Raw genomic sequence first — 21,253 nt, 5'->3', positions numbered from 1 at the left:
AAAGATAGCCCTAGGCGCCCATCCCAGCCTCTCTGTCAGTTTTCCGGAAGCTGAAATTTAAGCCTCACCAAGGAATGAAATGATAAAATGACACCATTTTCCCATGAAATGTCAAGAGGTTTAGAGGTGATGGGGCTACAGCCCGCGCCTCCTGGTTTCTCTCTAGCAGAGGACTTCTCATTTACAAGCATAATGAATTGCCTCCTGTTGTGCCCTGCCCTATGCCAGCCGGGGAGGCGATCCGGACAGGGGGGAGGGGGGTGTGTGGGGCAGGGTTGCAGCCTGTCTCCTCCAGTTTGCCTTTGGTCACATGCAGGTGGCTAGGGCACCATTCAGCTTATGACTGGTGGACAGAGGCAAACACAGGTTCTGATCTAAAGCAGGTGGCCTTTTTAGCATCTACCCACATTCCTTTGGAGATCTCGTTCAGTCTGGTGGTTTTATGCCACCTAATGGCTCTTGGAGGCTTATTTCTGTCCAGATCACCCCTCTGGACACTGGACGTGTCCATCTTCTGTGGATTGTGGATTTCGAAACGTGAGGTCTCCAGTAGCGTGCTCCTGGTTCTACCCTCCACACTGACTCCTCCCATCGTCCTTCCTTCTCAGGGAGTGGGAGCCCCTCTTCTTGTTGGCCAGGCTCCAAGCCTCGGATCACCCTTAACTCAAACATTCTTCCTCGTACCTACATCCCATCCTTCAGTGAATCCCGTTAGCTCTTCCTTCACAGTCCATCCAGACTCTGCTCTGTCTCTCTACCCTGATCGGTTCCCCATCAATGCTCATTTAGACCCTCCCTAAAGCCTTCAAGCTGGTTTAACTGAGTCGACCCCACCTTTTTCTGACTACTCTCAACCCAGCAGCCCAGACGATCCTGCGAAGACCTAAGTCAGATCTTGCCTTCCCTGCTCAAAACCTTCTGAGGCATTCCATCCTGCTCAGAGTAGATATGCCATCTTCATGACAGCCTACAGATCCCCATACAAGGTAGGTCCTGCCATGGCTCTGACCTGCTTACCTCCCATAATTCCCCCCCCCTGGCCTCCTTGCTGTTCCTCCATGGGGAAGGCCTCCTCCTGCCTCAGGGCCTTTGCACTGCTGTTTCACTTTGCCTAGTGCTGCATGGTTCACTCCTTCACGTCTGTCCAAAGGTCACCTCAATGAGCCCTTTCCCAATTGCTCTATTTAAAACTGCACCCCCGATATACCGTTCCATTTCCTCCACGGTCTCGTCTGACTTCGGCTCAGGTCATGATCTCGCAGTTTTTGAATTCAAGCCCCGCGTCGGGCTCTGTGCTGACAGCTCAGAGCCTGGAGCCTGCTTCGGATTCTATGTCTCTCTCTCTCTCTGCCCCCTCCCCTGCTCATGCTCTGTCTCTGTCTCAAAAATAAATAAAACATTAAAGAAATTAAAAAATTATTGATTGACCTATTGGATCTATTGTCTTGATGTTCACTGTCCCCTTCTCATTAGAACGTAAGCTCCATGAAAGCAAGCTATTTAGTCTGTTTTGTTCCCTGCTGAATCCCACGGAGCCCAGAGCCCAGGGCCCAGCCTAGCACCTGACACACAGCAGACCCTTAGTAAACATTTCTTGAATGCTGAGTGGACAAAATTGTCTAAGTTTTTGCTAGAGAGAGAGGAAAGGACCAGTGAAATGAAGCGAAGGAACCAGCTAGCAAAAGCCAAGTGCCCAGAGAAGGGTGACTGGAAAAGGTGCTAGGGAGAGAAGATTCCAGGAAATCTGGGAAAATGGATGTGACGCAAGCAGGATCAGCGGCACCCAGAGAAACCTCTTAGGAGGGAAGCTCTAAAGAAGACAAAGCTAGAACAGAAGATACAATTGAGGCAGCGACAGGCTGCAGGGAGGCCCGGAGGGATGCTGTTTATCCTTAGGTGAGCTGGACGCTTTACATGAAGATGGGGAGACCCCCAGGGCCAGGCTGAGCAGGGGGGTGCAATTTCCCCTCATCATGGTGGGTGGGGGTGGGCAGGGGACCTGACTTGGCGACACATCTCCTCTCCTCTCCTCTCTGGGTCTCTAAGGGCCCTGCCAGCTTGTCCATAACTTGCCTTTCATCTTCAGAAGGGAGAAGATGAGAAAAGAACAAAATGGAAAGTGAAAACGGCAAACACGGTTTGAAAGAGCAGCGGTCTAAGGAGACCTAGACCCCGCTCGGCCTCTATCTTACCGGAGGGCCCTGGGCAAATCCCAGCCCTCTCCTGCCTCAGTTTCCTCACTAGTCCAGGGGGTGGCTCTCACAGACGGACGAGCCAAAAAAAGCAGACGTGTGGGGTTACCCGTGGACAGGCGTCCATGCCTCGGCCTGGCTTGAGCCACTGGGTACGGTTCGTATAGAACTCGTCCTCTTCCCCCACGTCTGCTCATGACCTCAAAGACCGAGTCGTGACATTCCTAGGAGGTCGTTTCCAGGAGCCAAGTCTCTCCTGGGCGGACGGCGTGTGCGGGCAGAACAGAGATGGGGGGGAAGCTGTTAGAGGTGAACCCAGGGCCCTCCAGAAGGAGAAGGTACATTTGGGAACACCAGGAAGTGGGCCAGCTCGCAGAAGCCACAAGGAGGACGTGTTCCCCCACACAGACGTGGCCTGTGATGTGCCTCTCCGATTTCCAGGGTGGCGACTGGAGGTGGCCCTGGCTCCAGCCAGGCGGGGTCTGAAGTGGGAACTTCAGAGCCGGAGTTGGCTGCATTCCTCTGAAATCCCCGGCCTCTGAGAATGAGAGCTGCCGGTCACGTCCTCCCCTCACACGTCTCTCCTCCGTGAGAGACCGGGCCCCAGCCCCTGGCGGCCCAGGCGGCCCCTCCAGTCCCGGCGCTTTCTCAGTCTTTCAGGAAACGGCTCCAGGCCTGGTGGGGTACGTGTATCCGGGGGCCGGGGAGGGGCGGCGGAGCTGGGCCCGGGCCAGAGGGCTCTGTGGGGCGTCCCGCTGGACTTGGCAGCCTGCCCCTGGGTGACTCAAGCCTGCTGGTCGCCCCCTGCCCACAGGCCTGTCTTGAACTCAGGGCTCCAGAAACAGCCTTCTCCCAAGGCCCCAGGAGCACCTTTGCAGTTCCTTGCCCTCGGACCTTTGTTGACATTCCCAGTCTGCTTGGCTTGACACTTCCTTCACACTGGACCCTTGGCCCAGTGACCCCGGGCAAGTCACTTCCCCAGGCCGGGTCCGGGAAAAGGAGGGGCCCGACTCACAGGCCTCGGGTCCTCAGCTGTGGCACTTCATCCTTTGGGAAAAGGTGGCTACCCCTCGAGTCTGGTCTCTTCTGCAGGACCATGAGAGCCTCGGGCAGGAACTGTCCTCATTCCATCTCTGTCATCTCCCCTGACAGCCTTGGGCGCTGAGGGCGGTTCATACACGTGAACTACATCCGGTTTTGCTGTTTCACTGTACCCATTGAAGACTGCCGCCAACCCATTGAAGACTTTCTCACCCTCTGAATCTTCTGGGCATTACCAGCGTCCCAGTCATACGGCCCTCACTAGATATGGCCACGTATATATACGTCTTGTTTTCCTCACTTAGATGAGGAGCTCCAAAACAACAAAGCAAGGAGTCTATTCTCGGTGTTCTGTTGGTGGAATGGACCTTATTAGTAAACGGCCTCGTTTAATCTTACAATAGCCCCACGGCAGGGGCACTGGGATTTTCCGCATTTTAAAGAGAACCCGGACCACAGAGAGGTTACAAGTATCCTGCCCGAGGTCATGAACTTGTACATGGCAAAGCTGACTTCGGAAGCCCGGGGGTCAGGCTCTCACAGACACTCTTTTTTTTTTTTTTTTTTTTAAATTTTTAATGCTTATTTATTTTTGAGAGAGAGAGCGAGTGAGTGAGCATGAATGGGGGAGGGGCAGGGAGAGAGGGAGACCTAGAATCCGAAGCAGGCTCTCTGAGCCGTCAGCACAGAGCCCGACGCGGGGCTTGAACTCATGAACCATGAGATCATGACCTGAGCCGAAGTTGGCGCTCAATCCACAGGTGTCCCTCACATCGATACTCTTAATCACTGCCCTGCATGCCTATGGGTCTCTCACCGATGTCTCCTCTACCCAGTGGAGACTTAGGCAAAAACCAGCCCCTTGATTTACCCTTCCAACTTTGTTTTTCTTTTTCAAGACCGCTTTGGACATTCTAGGTCCTTTGTGATTCCAGATACATTTCTTCTTTTTCTTTTTTCTTTTTTTTTGGTGTGTGTCCCAATAAAACTTCATTTGTAAAAACAGAGGAGGGCCAGATTTGGCTGCAGTTTGCTGAGCCCTGATCTAACTCTACCACATTTCTTTTTTTTTTTTTTTAAACGTTTATTTATGAGACAGAGAGAGACAGAGCATGAACAGGGGAGGGGCAGAGAGAGAGGGAGACACAGAATCGGAAGCAGGCTCCAGGCTCTGAGCCCGCGTGGGGCTCTCAGCCCCAGAGCCCGACGTGGGGCTCGAACTCACAGACCGTGAGACCATGACCTGAGCTGAAGTCAGACACTTAACCCACTGAGCCACCCCGGAGCCCCAATCCTTTTTTTTTTTTTCTTAAGGTTTTATTTATTTTTGAGACAGAGAGAGACAGAGCATGAACAGGGGAGGGGCAGAGAGAGAGGGAGACACAGAATCGGAAGCAGGCTCCAGGCTCTGAGCCATCAGCCCAGAGCCCGACGTGGGGCTCGAACTCACAGACCGTGAGATCATGACCTGAGCTGAAGTCAGACGCTTAACCGACGGAGCCATCCAGGCGCCCCTCTACTACATTTCAAAAGCAGCTTGCCAGTTTCTACTAAAAAGCCTGCTAGAATTTTGACTGGGATGGTGTTGAATCTAGAGATCAATTTGGGAAGAACTGACATTTTAATACTGGGCCTTGCGATCCACGAGCACGGGACGTTCCTGACTGATACTTGATTGTATCTCCCCAGAGCCTCCCACAGGACTTGACCCATGGTATTGGTGCACGCGAGATGCATCGATTGGAATCACAAATTCCTTTCACTCTTATCCCCAGCAAAGTCCAGTTGAATCACTGCCGGCATTATGAGCACATACGGAGGGTCAGGATTGTACTAAAGTCCTTCACGTGTGTAACCCCACTTAATCTCCCCAGCCACCCTATGCCATATGACTATCACCCCCCCCACGTTACCGGCAAGGAAACTGAGGCTTAGGAAGGATTCAGAAACACATCCAAGATCACATGGCTACTAAATAACAGACTTGGAATTTGAACCCAGGCCCATAGGACTCCCTACTCCATGTTACAGGAAAGTAAAAAAGTCAGCTAATATAGCCTCAAACCCAAAGAAAATGATCTGGGGTTTCTCCGTGGTTCAATGCTCCCTGCCAAGGAGAGGGGTGCAGAAGCCATGGAGGGAAGGTGAGGAACGACCGTGCCGAAGACGAGGGTCTGTATGGACTCCATGCCTCCCGGCACCCGCCCATCCCTGCCACCTTCCCCAGGCTCCGCATAGCCCACGTGTTTTGAATCTGTCCAGCAACCCCCCCCCACCCCCCTCCCGGGCTGGAGGGTCTGCAGCAGGAGGGGGCAGGGAGGTCTTTTGCGGTCACTGGCCAGGGTCCTGCACGGCTCGTCCTGACGTCACCATGCCTGTGCAGATCTCTCAGCCTTCCCGGCATGTGGCCCGCCCCTCCAGGGAGATGGGGAGTCCACACCCACCCCGTGCAGCGGTACAAGCACTTCCTTACAGTTCTCCTATAGTGACCTGTCCAAGGGTCACCCGGGGTTTCCCGGTTGTGGAATTTATAGTGATGACGACAAGGCCTGTGCTCTGTCCCTACTGTAGTCACATCTCTGCCTCTCCCAGACTTAGGAACCTTGTCTACAAGGGCCGCCACTGCACTTTCTGGCTGTTGTCCCTGCTCCCCTGACCCCCTCCAGGTCCATGAATTCTTCCCAGCAGTGCGGTCACGGGACTCACTGTTAGCCCTGAGAGGCCCACTGATGCTTCAAGGCATTCATTTACAGGCGAGGCCAGGGAGAAGAGCCGGCTCACCGACTCCCTCTCAGAATAGGGGACAGAGGGAGACCTAGAACTCGGTATCCTGAGTCCTGCCAGAAGTCTGTGTGCCCGTCCTCAGGAGGCATAGCCACACATTACATATGAAGCGCTCAGACTGAGACTCTGCCCTCAAAGCTGGGGTTCCAGAGCAGGGTCAAGAACCTTACTAACCCTCCTCCTAGAACGGGACAAATCCAAAAAACTCAGGTTTCTCCTTCTCCAACCCGAAGGTCAAAGGGTCAGCCATCCATTCATGTCCTGTGGGAGCTCTCACTGAGAGACCTTGAGAAAGGGGGAGCTCCCAGTCAAGGTCATCAGAACTGCTCTCCCAGAGCATTTGCTGGGCAGCAGTGTCTGGCTCTACCCTCGCCCCACGCTGAGATCCTCCTTCTCCTCCTTCCCCTCCTCCTTCCCCCTTCCTCCACCATAGAGGTGAGAAAGACAGATACCCAAATGCACAGGGCTGTGGGGCCCCCCTTTCGGCTTTGCCAGTCCCCTCTAGGGCCCAGGGAAGCTGTGTGCGGGGTGGAGGCACAGGGGGATGAGTTGGGGTGGGGGCTGAGAAAAATACCATTTATAGCCAGGAGCCCTTAATCTAAACTGCAAACCACCCTTTGGAAGAAAAGCAGACAGCGAGCAGCCAGACGCACGCTTGTCTGGGAGCTGGAATGTGTAACGTGGCAACACAATCACACACACACACACACACACACGCATGCCTCTTGCCCCTTCTTCCTTCCTCGGAGGGGGAAATCCCCAGCAAGACGGAAGACCCAGGAGACCAAGAGCTGGGGCCTGTCATGGTCCATTGCTGCAGCACCTGGCTTGGGAGCAGCCGTGCTGCACTTGAGGTCTAGAGCTGGGCCACACGGCCAGGTGTCAGAGCAGCCCGCAGAGAAAGAATTACTTGTCAAAGCCCCTGCCAGTCCACGGTTTTATTCTTCGGACAGATAGGGGTCGCCTCCCTCCCTCCCCCCTCTGCTTTCTCTCTCTTTTGATACTTAAGATGCGAACCAACGTGGCCGCAGTCCGGCCTGGCTGCCCTGACTTCATCCCTCACAAACAGCAAGATGGGGCTGGTGGGGGGAGGAGGGGAGGGGATCTTGGTCACCGGTCCCTGCCGGCGCCCCTCACAGCTGCTCCCAGAGAGCCAGGGAAAGGCACTGCTGTTGTCCTGACCCCAGCCCCGCCCCTCCCTCAATGGTCTGGAGGCTCCAACAAAGTCCCATCCCCAGGGCCCCTCCCAAGCCGCCAGCTGAACCATATGGACAGGCTGTGGTCCCCAGCAGGCCACAGACTGAGTGACAGGGTGAGGGAAGGGAGATTTACTACAGCGCAGGGAGGGAAGGGACTCGGAGGTCATCCAGTCCATCGGCTGCCTCCAAGCAGAAGGTTTCACGGAGTCAGCCGCGGCTGCCGGGGCCCGGGGGGGGGGGGGGTGGTGGTGGCAATGATCTTGGAAGAGAGAAGAGGAAGGCCCCTGGGCTCCACCGGGGTGAGGCCCAGGAGGGAGTACAGCTGGGCTGGGTCCTTCCTGTCCCTTCTGAGTTCCAGCCTTAGGCTCTGTGCCCCACGCATTCTGATCTAGCTCCGAGCAGGAACGGCCAGAGGGGAAACGCTGACTTAGGACGGCACCGCTCACTGATCCAGACTCCAGTCCCACCCGGTCCCTGCTCGGCACTGGGCACCTGTGCAGTGACGGCCGCGCTCTCCAGCGCACCTGGGATTTACTGAGGGTTCACTGCGTGGCAGGCACCGCCTTAAATCTTTACAGGCAGCACCTCATTCAGTCCTCCTAACAGCACCAGCACCACCCCCATCACGCGGGGACGAAAATGGAGACAGAACGATTAGGTCCCTTGTCTAAAGCTGCGCGGCCGTGAGCGTGGAGCTGGGCTCTGAACCTGGGCAGGAATGTAGCTCCGACTCCAGCCCGGCTCTTAGGCTGCTCCCTCCCGGGCCCGGGGAGGCCTTAACCTATCTGCCGAATGATGCTTAGTTACAAGTAGCATCCTCCCGGCCCCCCCACCCCGGATCCTTGCTTCTGGCCAAACCAGACACTGGGATAGGCTTGTCTTCTCTTTTCTTTCTTTCCCTTTTTACTCCCTCCCTCCCTCCCTCCCTCCCTCCTTCTCTTCCTTTAATGAAAACAGCTCATAGAAAGGCAGAAGGAGGGCACAGAAGACTCATGTTTCTCACTCTCACAGTCTCCAAACCTAAACTCCGCTATGGTGGCTTTAAGTGACTACAAAATTAGAAAAACTGCAGAAAGCGAAACCTGACCCGGGTGTCCTTTCATGAAGTGGTCTCCGTGACCTTGCTGCATCACCACGCCCCACACTGCTGTCTGCACTCCTGGAGCCTCCTGGCATCTCCAGGCTGGGGGCAGGATTTCCTCCCGCACAAACCCATCCACCTGCGGACGGCTCACGTGTATCTGAAATGGACCCCGCGTGGAAAACCTGGTGCTTCCTTCCACATGCAGCAAATGGCCAAAGGCTGGTCTCCTTGCAGTGTGTTTACGAGGAAGGATGGGAAGATATTGGAGGTGACCACTTCTGAGGAGTGAGGGTGATAGCGTGGTTTTCCCTGAGCACGCATGGAGCGGCTGTTCACACGTACACGCATAAGCACATGTATACGTGCTCACTCCGACCCAAGCGTCCTGCACTCACGGCGCTGACCCGTGTTCAGTGAAGGGGTCCTTGCAGGCACCCAAGCTGGAAACTTGCCAAGTCACTCTTTCTTGCTTCCTGTATTCAATAGGTCGCTCAGAGTCAACCCTGAGACGGCTTTCAGATCACCGCCCCGACCCTCAGGTCCCGGAGCCATTGCCCGAGTGAAGGCCCCCAATCACACCTCTCCTCCCCCACGGGGACACCTTTTTCCTCCCAAACTCTTCATCCTGCCTTTCCTCGGTCCTGCTGCAGAAGGAGACTGGGAGTGCAGGGTGTGCTGACCGGGTAACTGGAGTCAGGAGTCAGCGTGCTGTGTTCGACCGGGGGCAGCCTGCGCAGCATCTCTGGGTTTCCCCAGGCCTGCAGGGATGGCGGCAGCCAACAGCGGCAGAGGGTGGTGGGCAGCTGGGACACCGCAGTCCCAGCCACATGGGAGGAAGCATCTCGAGCCGAGAGAACAGAGCAGGTGGGGTGGGCTGCAAACCCACACGCAGCCCCAGGTTCGGGAGTTCCCTGTCCCAGCTCCCCAGGTGATACCCCACTCACTCACCAACTCCTCCCACCCAGCAGGCCTTGGGGCTCCCCTGTGCCTGGACAGCTGGATGCCCGGCTGATCTGTGCAGTTCTGGACATCAGCTAGGGGGCTGGGCGTGGGCTCCAGGGTTTCTTGGATCAGAAAGATTTGAGGGTTGCCAATGTTTTATTTTGCTGGGGATGTTTTTTTAAAAAGCGTTCATCCATCATTTCATAAAAGAAAGGACAATTTAATGCCAAGAGAGTAGGAAGGATGCAGGCTCAGAACAACGGCCAGTCCTTCCCGGGGAGGGTAGCTGGAGGAGTCGGCATAGATAAACCGTACCGGTGCAGCTCCCCGTGCAGACCAGCTTTGGTTCCAGGCCTGGCACCCGGGAACCGCTTAGCGAAGGCCCCCTCAGCCCATCCCCAAGTGCGAGGGCCTGTGTGGCACCTGCATGTGCCAGGCCGGCCTCCGATCCCTCTTCATTCCGCGGAGAGGAGAGGAGAGAGACAGCACACTGCGTCACTCACGGACGGGTCAGGGCCTAGGACAGGTAAAGGTTAACTGGGGGAAAAGGAGAAACCCCTACTGTAATCTGGGGTGTGCTGGGAAAGGCAGGCCAGAGCAGGGGGAAAGGGCCTGCCAGGCAAAGCTCCCCACTTCCCAATCCTGCCCTGGGCTGGCTCTGGTTCCCCGAGGCTGGTGGCGCGTTGGCCAGCAGGGAGGGGCGGGGGGGGGGGGGGCAGCAGCTGCCCTGGGCCGCAGGCGCCAGGCATTCCTCCTGTAAGCTCCACACACAGCCCCGGCCCCGTTTATAAGGCACAGGGAGCCAAGGAGTCTGTGTGGCCCCGCCAACTCAGCCCAGAGGCTCACAGGAGGGAACCCAAGCCGGAGGTGAGGTCGAGCCACTCCATGCCAGGCCCAGGAGCTGCGGGCCTGCAGCCTCCCAGAGCCCCTGGCACCTGACCTGTGGCCCTCGGGGTGCCCAGAGGCCCCGGGATCTGGGCCAAGGGAGGGGAAGCTGGAGGCTGAGAGGGCCTTAGGGGTGGGTGGCATTTATGCCCCCAGGGCGCTGCACACTTTAAATAGCCCAGCTTCTCTTGGCCTAAGAGTCCCGTCACCTCTGCAGGCTCTTTCCTGCACTTTCTACACCAGAGGCGGCTGATTTCCAGGTCAGGATGGGGAGGGGCCGGGGGGGACAGAGTGACCTGGCTAACTTGGACAGTGGAGGTGAAGAAAGGAAAGCAAAGTTACCCTCGTCCCTGTGCAACAGCTTGGACTTTATCCTCCAGGCCAGGCAATGGCCCTGAGCCCCCAGTGGGTGAGGGGTTTCTCACAGTTTTCCTTGTCTCCCTGGAGACATGCACGGAACCCAGGCCACCTCTTATTTAGGTCAACAAACTTGCGACCAACACTCCCACCTGCAGAGAGCTGCCGATAGCTGCCTCCTCCCTTCCTGCCCGGGGTCCAGGTTCCCGCATGGAACCTATGACCTACCGACTGCCCCCTGGAACCTTCCATAGCCCACCTCCTCCCTACGGCTCACTGCCACGTTCTTTGAGCCAGGTCTTTATTCAGAGGCCCTTGTGGACGCGAAGCAATTTTAATCATTACAACTCTTCACGTTCACGCAGCCCTTCCCAGTTTACAAAGTTTTCACATCATCCTTATTTCAGAAGATCCTTCCAACCACCCTGTGTGATATGCAGGGCAGATATAAATAATCGTCATTTTACAGCCAATGAGTCTGAGAGCCAGAAATATTGGGGGATGTATCCAAGTTCATATGTCAAGTTAGTAATACAGTCGAGACGAAACCAGGCCTTTTAACCATTTCCACTGCACTAAGAATGTTCTTTCTCGCCAGCCCTGCCCCCTCCCTACCCTTTGGTGGGGGGTGGTGGGGAGGAGGAACGTAGAGAGAGGAACACAAGACAAGGGGGAGGGGAGGGAGGGCCACATGTCTTCTCTCCCAGGCCCTGAACCCTGCTGCTGGCTCCATAGGTCACTTTCACAACCCAGGACAAAAATCTCACTAGATACGGCCTCAGACCGGCTGGCTCCAGCCACCCTGGCCGGCAGACGCAGACACACACAGACACACAGAGAAAGGGCTGTTATCTCTCTCTCCAGACCATTTCCTACACTTCTCAAACAGCAAATTTCTTCCAGCCTAGCCGCCTCTCCCAGTCACCACCCACAGCCACTGGCCCCTGGGACCCGGCCAAGTCCCCTAGACGGTGACGCCGAGTCCCTGCTATCAGACAGTCGCCTCTGCCCTCCCAGCCACCGCCCCCAGAGTTCCCTGGAAATGTCCCTTGTGCAAGCCCGGCCCCTACACTGCGACGCAAGGCTTTGTCTGCACACACAGCTGACTTGTGTTTGCAGGGACAGACAGGGGCTGGCGCTGGGGCCAGAGCCAGGAGGCACTGGGAGGGTAGAGCAGACGGGGAAAACACAAAGTCCAGAGAACAAACTTTTGCAAGCAAGACCTCTGGGGTCATTTGGGAGCCTGACCATAAGAAGGGGGCTTGAAAAGCCAGAAGCCCCACGAAGGCAGGGATGGGGGTCTTCTCAAACACGTCTTGTCCGGTCTGCATGCTGGGAAGCCGTACGAGCCAGGAAGGGGTGAGGCGAGAGAAGGGAGCCCAGGGCCCGGGGAAGGGACCGATGGGGCTTCTGAGCCTATCTGCACTCGCCCCACCCCACCACCCTGCCCCTTAGGTACACAGAGGGTGCTCAATAGATGCTTGTTAAGCTGCACTGGCGTCGGGCCATCTTGCCCCCGTGGGGCTCTCATTCCAAGCAGCTCTCAAGAACGCTGCCTCTCTGTCCGGGCCAGAGGGAGAGGAAGCACGGGGGAGCCAGCTGCAATGTGCCAACGCACCACATCTTCGAGCTTCCCTTTTACAAGGCAGAGGAGCCAAAGTGTCTGTGTGGCCGCAGCACATTTGCAGGGAGAGGATGCACACGAAGCCGGGGCGGCAGAGGTGTGCGTGGGAATGCACTGTATTAAGTGTCCCTCGCCTTCCCGCAGCCCCCCTTCCGACCTTTTCCGTTTTGAACCCTGGGCTACTTAACCTGGTTCTGAAATGAAGCCGCAGCTGCTGAAGTGCATCGGGGTCATAATAAATCAAGCAGTACGGGGGGAGTTTAAAAACAAGGGAAGGCATGGCAGCGGCAGCGAAGGTGGCTTTTCACAACGTGGCTCTTTCTCTGGGGTGACACTCTGGGCTGTGTGCCGGGGAAACCTTAGAAGGGCTCCTTCGGGATTGAGCAACCCAGACTGCCTAGGCTCACGCCCCTGGGTCCTCACTTCTCAATAATTTAGAGCATTAGAAATGAGACAGCATGCAGGCTCGCTGTCTCTCGTTCCTTTTCCCTTTGCAGGCCTGATGCCCTGTTCTCTGTGGCTTGGTGTGCAGCCAGAGAGAGGAAGGGACCGGTTAAAGGTGCCGTCACCCCCGCCTCCAGCCTAGACAGCTGATAGAGGCACAAGGCCCCATCGGAGACGCGACCCACTTCCTCCAGGCTTCCGTTGCTGGGGCCTGACACAGGAGACTCATCAGCCTGCCACCTGACCTCGGGGTCTGCAAACAGAAGGGGTGCTCACAGGTGCCCAACCACCCAGGGCACCAGTGGTGCCCACTCACCGGGACCCACTTGTCCCCAGAGCTGCGGCCTCTAGACCCCAGGGTCGTCAAACAGGAACAAATCAAAGCGCACTGAGTTTTCTTCTCTTTGCCTTTGTTTCATGAATCACCAGGGTGACGGGCTAGAAACCCATGAGTGGGACGGCCACAGGGGAGAAGCTGAGGCTGGCTGGGAGAACAAGGAGCCACCTTGTTGCTTGTCTTGCAGCTTGGTGGGAAGAGGCACCCCTGCCCCGTGCCCCCCCTGAGACACACAGGGAGCAGCGGACCCCTGAGCTCTCGTCTGGAAACTGTCTCGATGCTCTCGGCCATACGATGACAGTGGGGAGATCACTCAGCTATTGTTTAGTCTGCGGGGAGGAGGCTCTGGTCAACCCTGTCACCTCAAAGGCATCTTCTAATCTCATTCCTCACCACCTGTCCTCCACCTTATACCTGGCCCGGCCCTGTCCCCAAACACAAATACACTTCAGCCAACAGAGGCACTCGGGCGGCACACGTTCTGAGGAGGCGAGGGGTACAGGGCACAACGGGGACGAGGGTCTGTTTTGCTTCTGTCACTCACAGGCTACGCGACTTCAGGTCTGTTTCCTAAGCTTTCTGGAACTTTCTTCACCCATGGGTAGTATGAACACCCACCTCACAAAACTCTAATGGGTACTTAGGGGGTGGTGTCTGCTCCCAGCCAGTGCACGCTGAATGCCTGCAGAGACACTGCCCGGATGAAAGGGAGGAGGAAAAAGGGCCCCCAGCCAGACAGCTGACAGGAACACCCAGACGCCGGGGGAGTGAGCGTTATTCTGGCTTGCCGCAGAGGTCTGGAAGGGACCCTCAAACTGAGGTTGCTGAACTCAGGGATGGGGCCCCTCGAAGGGCTGGAAATTGCACAGGGGAAGGTGGCTTTGTGGCAGAGATGCCACCATATGGCTTCAATCTTCCCAACGGGAAAGCCCCCAGGATGCCAAGATGCTGGGCTGGCCTGGGAGGGGCCTGCAGGCAGGTGAGGCCAGCCTTGCGCGCTGGCGCCCCCTGCAGGCTGCCCTTCCCGCCAGGAGGGCACTGGACTCTGCAGACGAGGCCGGGAGGGCAGGGAGGAGCAGACCGGACTGCAGACCTCCCCCCCCCCCCCCCCCCGCCGCCGGTGGGGAGAGGGTGACATGGGGTCCGCTCTTCACTCTGGTCAACCCACTGACCAATCAGTCGGCAGCGGGCAATTAACAGGCACTCCGTATGGGGCCGGCATGTCTGCTTTAGAATAACAGACACAGAGACACAGACTTGGAAATCGCCCTTCTGACCCCCTTATTTTACAGGTGAGGAAGCCACCAGAAGGGTGAGAGGACTGGCCTGAGGTCACCCAGCTAGAGAAATGCAGGGCAGGGGCTAGAGCTGAGCACGCTGCAGCCGGTGGGGGCCGGGGGTGGGGGGTCTCCTATACCACACCTGTAAGTCCCCTACAGAGCAGTGCCCCAGCTTTTCTTCCCGCCCCTACGTGTCTCCCAGATATTTTCTAGGCTCTCCTCGGTCCTGGACCCCCACTCAACCTTCACAAGCCCAAGGCGCCCGAGGGGCTGAGGGAGCCAGACAGAAGGAACCGTGAGCCCTGCTGCACAGCGGGGAAGCCAACCCCCAGACCACATGAGGACACCGAGGTCCACAGCGGGTTGAGCTAGGCCAGATGCTGGCTTCAGACTTCTGTCTCCTGCCCGAACCCTTGAGGCAGGCCAGAAAATATGTGCTGGGGGAGGAGGAGTAGGGGCTCCTGCAGAGGAGGGGGAGATAAGAATGGGTAGGCTTTGTGACACTGCCTGGCCCCGCGGCCTCACGCACAGCCTGCTCCCTCCCTGTGGGCTAAGTGGCTGCTGCAGGAGGAGGGGACAATAAGATAGCGTGACGCTGCACGTCTGCGCGTAGAGAAGCGCCAGGGCACCCACCTACAGGCTGCCCTCGGGGGCAGCCGATCCACAGAGAGGGGCTGAGTGAGCCACACGAGGTAGGCACCTGGGACCCTGCCCCTGACTGCCAGGCCCCAGACTATCCGCCTCCGTGACACCCAGGCGTCCGGAGCCCCCCCGCAGCAGGCTGGCCTGGGCCCCAGAGGCAGTGGTCCTCCCTGCCTCTTGCCCAAGATGGACTGAGGCCCAAGGTTGGCAGGGACTCGTTGCTCTTAAAGGAGAAGTTTTAGTTCTGGGTTAAAACCGTCTTGGCCTGCGAAGGCAAAAAGCAAGTGCCAGCAAATGAAAGGGCCAGTGTGGTTACTGTGGCCTGGGGTCACGGCCTGGCTGGGCAGCCTCACACCGGGGCTTGCTGACACTGGGGGAGCCCCCAGCGCTATCCAGACACCCTTGCCAGGCTCACAGGGCAACACGCGCCTCATCCCACACAACTGTGGCCCGCCCCCCCCCCCCCCCCCAGCTCCTCTCATCTACAAGCATTTGCTCTGGCTTCTTCCACGTTTCCCTCGGGCTCTCCAAATCCTGCCTCTTTTTTTCATGCCCCCTCCTCCAGGAAGTCTTCCCTAGGTGCTAGCACGTAAAAGCCTTGCCCCCTCCTCTGACTTTATCTAAACTTCTCTCCAGTTGAGCTGGCCTTGCCCCTCCAGCAGATTTCTAAATACCTGGTAGAGGCCAGTGGCCCCTGCTTTGCTGGGGTTTAATAGTGCTGAGCATGGGGCACCCAGCAGGGACACAATGCCAGCCCCGGGGTCCCCGTGAGGGCTTTCCTTGCTGCTGGATCCCTGGGTTATCCACAGTGCCATCGCTGAATCCCAAGTCCTAGCGTGAGTCGGTGGCCCCTAGGCTTGTAGAAGGTCTGTGTGGGGCCTCTCCTAGGAAACTCGATGAATAATAATAGAAAGAAAAAAGAACGCAAAAAGAGAAACATGGTTTTATGAAATTCAGAAGTTCCTCTTGGAGGAAGAGCCTGAAGAGGCCAGACAAAATGATCCGTGTTCCAATAGATTTTAACCATGACTATGTCTGTGGGGTAAGCAGGTGCAGGACACAGGTTTTATTACCCATGTAATGAAGACTAAGTGGAGGGTGGCTGGCGTGTGAGATGGGCCCAAAGTCGCCAGCTGAGCGGTACCAGAACCAGGGTGAGATGTTAGACGGGGTGGGGGTTGGACTCTGGGCTTCATCAATGGTTTCTCATGCCACAAGGCAGGAAGTCATCCAGAGGGAGTCTCTGTGGCCTGCAGGCCGAGTCCCAGGTGACGCTGCTTCTACGCTGCATTAGAGACACTATTCCTTTCGTCAGACGTTTTCAACACCCAGAGCAATGCAATAACTACCGTCTCTGGGGGTCGGTGGCAAGTGTGAGTCCAACATGTGGAGCTCTGATTTATATGCAGCTGCTCAAGAATAGGCTTATGCGGATTACAGGTATATCCAGAAGCTTTCGATGGAGTCCAGCCAGCCCCAAATCCCACCTATGCTACCCCCACTTGGGTATCACCCCTGTTCAGAGGCCCATCTGGGCACTACACGGTAGCGTGGTGGCTCTTGGGTCCTCTCTGCTTCATCGGTCCGGATGCAAACGATCCAGGCATACGTACATACATGGTGTCGCAACCTCTCTGGAGCCTGGTTGGTCGTAGCTGGGACTGTCAACGGTAGGTTGATCTGGGAGGCAAGGGGCTTCCCCAGGGCTGGGTGGCCACCCCACGAGGGGACTGCTCTTGACCGAGCATGTCTGTCTCCACGTATCAGAGATGACTGCCCTCTGTGTACTAGTATCTGGAAGGACACCAAAGGCGTAAGTTGCTCCCTTAAAGGGGCAGCCCACCCTCTTCCTGGCACTGTTGGCTGTAACTGGGGTTGAGGTGGGGCCAGGAAGGGGCTGGGACTGTTTCTCCCTGGAGACTCAACTCCAGGCATGAGGCCGTAGGGACGGAGACTCAGGGCACAGGGAGCCCTGATTCTGAACTTTGGGTTCACTTCCCGGGTGAAGGGTGCACTTCCTGGGGTGATGGTTCTGAGGCTGCCCCCAGAGTTCCTATGCTGGAAGGTGACCTTGAGGGGCCACACAATCCAGCCTCTGTTTCATGATTGAGTGTCACCATGTCTTCTGGACAGAGATGCACCAAATGGGGAAAAGTCTAGAAGAAACTAGCAACGGGGCCTCTCATTGTTTTGCATTGTTCTCACGATGCCCCTTGGCCCAGAAGCAATGGAGGCACAGAAAACCCCCCACCCGCTTCCTTGCATTGCACTCTGTATCCCGGGATGCCCGGTGACTGCTCAGCGGCCATCTGGAGGGGAGCTGGGAAGACTTCTGTCCACTTACAGGGACCTCTTATCTGTCTAGGGAGATGCAAGCCAGCTGCCCTGAAAGCAGCGAGTTCAAACCAAGTGTGACCCCCTTGCTGGCCGTTTACATCACTGTCCTGTCGTCCTTTTTCTGTGCCCCCAACTCCTAACTTGATAAGTCACCCTCACCCACGCCAGGCATCCAGAACACAGCCCGTGCGCACAGGGACAGGGGAAGGAGTGGGGAGGGGAGATGTGCGGGAGCAGCATGGGAAGGGCACGGGGGTGGGGTGGGCAAGGGTGGGGGACAGACCGGACAGAGTCCCGTTCATTCTCTCGGCAGGTGGCTACGTGCTCCGTGCCCCCACTGGAACAGAGGTCACGTGCCCTTGGCTAGGAAGCCTGTTCATACGGGGGCCTCAGTTTAAAGATTCTCTACTGACTCCTTGCTCTTGAAGCTCTTGGCACTTGAGAAGGATGGAGAGCAGAGGAAGAATGGTACATCTCTCATGCTGGCCCGCTGGCCCCGCGGCAGGCAACCCCAGCTTCCAGCCTCTGGATTGTGGGGTGGGGGGGGTGGCTGGAATGCGAGGGTTCCATGCACCAAGGGCTGGGGAGTGGGCTCCGGGGGGGAGGGCGGGGGAACGAGGCGTTGCCCCCCGCAGCTTAGATCTCTGAGGGGCGGGCTCCAATCTGCGTGTGCTCTCTTTACAAAGAGACGACTGTGGCCACCACCTAAAACCCCTGGTTCTCTAATGTAAGAGATTTCCAAGCGTAACATCCTACAACCCATCACACGCTTGTTCCCAAAGCACGGCTTCTGTTAACCTTCCTGGGCCTCCGGTCTCGCATCTACAGGATGAATGGGTTGGGTGGGTACTCTATAGGTCCTGCCTTCAGGTCCATGCTGCTCTGGGATTAAAAAATAATTTTTTTACATGTTTATTTATTTATTTATTTTTGAGAGAGAGAGAGAGAGAGAGAGAGAGAGAGAGAGAGAGAGACAGTGGGGGAGAGAGAGAGAGGGGGGGGGGAATGAGCGGGGGAGGGGCAGAGAGAGAGGGAGGGAGACTCCGAAGCAGGCTCCACACTATCAACACAGAGCCCGATGTGGGACTCGAACCCACGAACCATGAGAACAAGACCTGAGCCCAAATCAAGAGTCGGTCGCTTAACCGACTGAGCTACCCAGGCGCCCCTGTTCTGTGATTTTTAGATAACCTGGGCATGCTACAGCTCAAGAACCAACAAGGGCTCCCTGGTCCAATTTCATAAAGTCCAAACCCTTTTGTTCCACCTTATGGACTTCTTCCAGCTCTCCACTTACACCTTGACTGCAGGCCAGTCTCCCCACTGTCCCTCACCTGCACCATTTCTTTGGGCCTTCACTCATTATATTTCCCCCATCAAAAACGAACCTCCCAGAAAACAGTTCGGCAGTTCCTAAAAAGTTGAAAGTAGAATTTCCACGTGATTCAGCAATTCTACTTCTAGGTATATTTTCCAAAAGATTGAAAGAAGGGGCCAAACAGATACTTGTACGTACACATTCATGACGGTGCTACTCACGAAAGCCAGAAGAGGAAACAACCCCAGTGCCCATCGATAAACAGACAAACGGATAAACAGAACGTGGTGTAACCACACCCATGGAATATTATTCGCCCGGGACAAGGAAGGAAGTTCTGACACATGCTCCTGCGTAGATGAACCTCGAAACCGTTTTGCTAAGTGTAATAAGCCAGACACAGAAGGACGGCTATTTTATGATCCCACTTCTGTGGGATATGTGTAAGAGCATGAGAGCCATGTTGACAGAAGGTGAGGGGGCTGGGGGGCCGGGGGGTTACTGCCTGGTGGCCACAGGGCTTCTGTTTGGGACGATGAGAGGTTCTGGGGGTGGATGGTGGGAGTGGCTGTGCAACCTTCTGGCTGTGCTTGGTGCCACTCAGTGGTGCGCTTAAAACATGGCCCAAATGGTACATTTTATGTTGCATATACTTTATCACAAGAAAACAAGGCCAAATGAAAAAACAAAAACAAAAACAAAAACAACCAACCAATCCAAACCAAACAAGCCAACCATAAAACCCTCCTTCCCTCTCTGCTTCTCAGCCCCTCCTGCGGAGCCCAGCTCCCTTGGCAAGCCTTCCTCGCCCTGCGAGGCCATGCGGCTGGGGTGGGCCTTTGAGCTCTGCAAGCCATAGGGAACAGCAGTCCTGGGGACTCCTCGAGGAGGAGCTTAGACAATCCCTCAAGACTGTTTACTTCTCTTTGAAAGAATGACCTTCGGCCGCCATCCCCTCCCTGCCTTGGGGAGGGCCCCTCTTCCTTGGTGGTGGCTGGGGAGCCTCCCTGGGGAGCCAGGGACAGGGTGGTGAGCAGTTACATAACCTGCAGGGAGATTTTTTCCATCGGCCCAGGCAGTGCCAACTTTCCAGAGGCGGCCACGGCAGGTAGAGGCGCCCTGTCTGGGCCGGCCGTGCCTGGGCAGGGCAGCGATGCCGTGATCTGGAGCGGCTTAGCATAGCTCAGATTCCCAGCGGCGGCTGGGGGCCGGGCGCTCGCTGAGCTGCGGGGAGGGTCTGCTGTCTCCTGCTGGCCTGGCTCTGGGAAGGGGGAAGGAGGAGGTGCTGGGGGTGAGCCGCCAGCCAGCCAGGGGTGACCCTCTGGGGCCCAGGACACCCGAGCTGGCCTTCTCCGATAACCCACTTATCGGCAGGGCCTGCCTCGGCATGGCAGCCTCAGACGGGGAAGCGCCCAGCCAAGTTCTGTGAGGGGATTTAGCAGGGAAAATGAAGCCGGGGGTGGGGGTGAGGCTGTGCAGGGAGGAGGACACGGCCTGGCAAGAAACACAGGTGATGGTGAAATAATCCCTGACTCGGGTAAAGTTCCCCTGGCCCAGAGATGGGCGGGAGCCGGACACTGAACTATTCCCTTCTGTTGCCACCAATGTTCCTTTGTCCCCGCTAGGCTGAACTCCTGAACCAACCATCGGATGCTTGCTGAGTACCTGCTATGGGATGGCACGGTAGTGGGGGGGGGTGGTGGGGAACACAAGGATGACAAGGACACAGTCTTTGCTCCCAAGGCACCAGGGGACACAGCCTCCAACAAGAAAACCGTAATGGGCAAGCCGCTGTTCTGGGCTCCTTCTGGGACTTACTGAGGGTCGATGATCACTGTCTTCTCTCTGCTTATGTTCCAATTAAAAATTCAAACTGCTTTTTTTCTTCCTGTCAAAATCACAGGCGGCTTCTGTCCCACTCAGTATTCCAAAGTTCTAGGCGGGGCCTTAGACTCAGCACTTTTGGAAGCCACCTCCTGCTTCCCCTCTGCTCCACACCATGTTGAACAGTCAGAGGCAGCTGGAGCCTCGAAAAAGACACTCAGGCTTTGGACGCTACCCTCACCTGCACCAAGTGGGAGGAGAGGACCAGAGGGGTGGGCAGGTTAGCAGAGACGAGCCATGTACGGGCTCTGCCATTGTGGAGGGTAGCCAGCAAGGGCTTCGTTACGTGTTGGTTGAGAGGAAGAAAACGAGGGCTGCCAGAAAGGAGGTCCGATCTGCTCATGCCAGAGCAAGCGTGGGCAACAAGTAGCCGTCTCTGGTTCCGGTAGGGTGGACCGGACCTTTGGTATCAGCCAAGCACCGGCTCTCCCTGGTGGGGTAGCTGTGCCTGCTGCAGCCTCCTTTGCAGAAGGTCAAGGTCCTGGGGTCTCCCGTGACACGCGAGGCAGGGCTTGCCTGGTGCCCACCATTTGGGGGGAGTGCGTGTGCCGACTCTGCGTGGCCCTCACAGGGCAAGGACTCCAGCATGGGCAGAATGACTCAGGGTGCTGACACCAGCCAGCAGGTGGGGCGACGTCTTTTTTTTTTTTTTTTTAAGAGAAAAAGACCTTTTTGTGGGTCTGTGCAAACACCATCCACAATCTGCCCACAGGGAAAGCTGCCTGTGTTTGCCTGTGAGCCCTTTGCTTTATCCCCTCTTGATTTCTAGCAACCAGTGGAGGGGACCTCGGGGTGGGTACAGCCCAGGGCTTTGCTCAAGCTCTGGAATGCACAGAACAATGTGCTTCTATCCCTGGGTATGCCTGGCTTGGGCCAACAGTAAAATTAGTTTACATGCCTGGA

At 56.6% G+C, this 21,253-nt stretch overlaps 1 protein-coding gene and 1 long non-coding RNA gene across 7 annotated transcripts in view; one reads left to right on the top strand and one right to left on the bottom strand.

Moving 5' to 3' along the window:
• CTIF (cap binding complex dependent translation initiation factor) overlaps positions 1 to 21,253 on the bottom strand; it is a 297,353-nt gene that overhangs the window by 61,758 nt on the left and 214,342 nt on the right. The gene's annotated exons all lie outside the window — the stretch shown is intronic.
• Positions 14,031 to 20,343, top strand: LOC109493452. The gene is made up of 4 exons (XR_006588360.1): positions 14,031 to 14,861; positions 16,252 to 16,481; positions 17,462 to 17,616; positions 18,613 to 20,343. It is a non-coding gene; the product is annotated as an uncharacterized LOC109493452 (long non-coding RNA).

Source organism: Felis catus, chromosome D3, assembly GCF_018350175.1.
Source record: "Felis catus isolate Fca126 chromosome D3, F.catus_Fca126_mat1.0, whole genome shotgun sequence".
Taxonomy (NCBI): Eukaryota; Metazoa; Chordata; class Mammalia; order Carnivora; family Felidae; genus Felis; species Felis catus.
The sequence above is the reverse complement of the archived record's forward strand: the minus strand, read 5'-3'. Positions and strand labels throughout refer to the sequence as shown.